The sequence below is a fragment of the Echinops telfairi genome, unplaced genomic scaffold (genome assembly GCF_000313985.2).
Source record: "Echinops telfairi isolate 266 unplaced genomic scaffold, ASM31398v2 ScPeMD7_7474;HRSCAF=8512, whole genome shotgun sequence".
In the NCBI taxonomy this organism is placed as follows: Eukaryota; Metazoa; Chordata; class Mammalia; order Afrosoricida; family Tenrecidae; genus Echinops; species Echinops telfairi.
In genome coordinates, this window is record NW_022111378.1 from 7,615,415 (window position 1) to 7,617,822 (window position 2,408).

Here is a 2,408-nt window from a genome sequence, read left to right on the forward strand (position 1 = left end):
TTTCATTTTTGTCTTTATCCTGTTTAAGATTTAATAACCATGTTTGTATACTCACTGCCATTGAGTTGATGCCAACTTGTAGTGGGCTAAAGGAGCCCTGCTGGTGTAGTGGTTACTGTGTTGCCCTGTGATACACATGGTGAGCAGTTTGAAACCACCAGAAGCTTCGTGGGAAAACACTGGGCTTTCTACTCCTGTAAATAGTTACAATTTTGGAAACTCGTAGGTACAGGTCAACCCCCATCCTATAGGGTTGTTATGAGGAGGCATTGACTCAATGGCAGTGAGGACGATAAAACAATTCTTACTCAGCTCAAAGGCGAAACACATAGAGACTGGATCAAAGTGAAAGCGGGGAGCGTGACGTTGGCTGATCAAGCAAGGAGCATGATGGAACTAGAGTTACCAAGGCAGGCTCCAAAAAAAAAAAAAAGTGGGAGGGCTTCTGAGTTTTATACATGTACACTAGGAAGTAAATGGAGGGATTATGACTACAAAACAGATTTCCCAGGAACACTCATGAATATGCATTAGGAAAGTGTGTAGTCCAGGTAGACTGGAGAAACAAATCCAGAGACACTCTTATATGTGTAAAAGAGAGCTTTATATCAAGGAGTAATGGGATAGTAAGAAAACATCTCAGCGTACTCCAGATTAAGTCCCTAAGTCCGATATTAGCCCATATGTCCAATACCAGTCCATAAATACCTCTTTAGACTCACACAGTATATGCAATGGAAGATCACAGGCCAGTGGGTGGAAAGTCTTATGGATCCAGTGGCGGTGGAAGCCATGATTGGAACATGTACATTATGTTAGACAGAACAGATTGGTCTAGGGCTTCCAGCCAAGGCAGTCAGTCTATGCGACCCCCAATACTGCGCCCAGTACTGCGATCTTCATCAAGCTTGTAGCTCCTCCAGCTCTAGGGCTCTGGCTCTATCAGTGCAGCTCCACATGGTTTGTCTACAGGAAGATGCAGTGAAAGTTTGTCCAGGGAGGAAGACCAGGGTTCCCAGAATCCCCAGGAGAAGGCCATGCCCAAACAGAGGCCTCATTGGCTATGACCTGATTGACAGGCTAAACTCCACCCCTTCACTCAAGTTGACAGATTATATACGTGCCCCAGGAAGGTTAAGATTTTTGACATCAAACATCTTCTGAGTTCGTCTGATGACCTCTTTCTGGTAACTTCTGGTTCTTTGACCAAAGTTCCTTTGTTCTTGGGTGACCTGAAGATTGTGGTTGTCCATTTCGCCCTGTCTGGCAGGCCAGGTTTGGTTATAACTGGCACCTGCTGTGATGGGATCCTTTGCTGGGAGGTAAGTGGTTCAGAGGGGACAGGTTATCAGGAAGGAAAGTGCAGGTTATTATGGGCAATACCTGAGGTATGTATTCTAAGATCCTGCAACATCTCCTATCCTAAGGGTAGGCTCCTTGGGAAAGCTGTGGCATTTACAGCATTGTACAAGGCTAAGCAGATTGAGGAGTGGTCTCAGTACTAAGAATGCAGTTTGTAAATGCTTAAGAATGCATTTAGTTTCTACATGATTTCAAAGAACTCAAAGCAGAAGAGTTTTGGATGGGTAAATAGCCATTTCCCGCCTAACTACTTGGGCACTGCATTCTCCCATGAATAAGACATCACATAAGACGTGTCCAGGTTGGCACTGCCCTGGGAAGCTGCCAACCCAGGAGGCAGTGGGGGGGAGGCTTTTTGTGGCCCCAGGACTGTCCCCATGACCTCAGGACTCAGGTCCAAGGCTTTCCCCTCCTGAGGCGGGCGGCACCATCTTTCACAGTGAGAGCCAGGATCCCATTGGTGGAAATGTAGCCCAAGGACAGACTGATGTGAACAAAGGCCTTCCCTGACAGGGTGCTCTTCACCAGGGGATTTATGATCGCAAATACCAGTGACTCCTAAAAGGTCCAACAATAGGAGCATTTAAAAATAAATTATAACCCAGCCACAGAAAGGCATGCAGTTCTGTTTCTGAATGCTTTTTAACAAAATGGAAAAATACGCAAGTGTCGTATAAAAGGAAAAGGAGATGCAACCCTGCATAGGCCACAGAGATATCTCCCCTGGAGGGAGGGGCAGGATGTGGAGCTAAGTACAGTCCGGAGTCAATGTGGCGAAAGGTGTCCAGTGAGCAGAGACCAAACCGGGACATAGGGGAGGAAGACTTTCCTGTCCTCAGAAGAAACACCTCCCCACCCCACACCCCATACCCGCGGCAGACCTTTTGTTTGAAAATATGCAATGCACAAGATGTGGGAAACATGAGAGTCAGCCTACAGAGTACTTACTGCTCTCTATTTATTTTACTAGCTCTCCCCCAATTTTTAAAATTGGAGTGAAAAATTATACACTTGTAGGGGAGAAAAGGGAACCCCACATTCAAAAA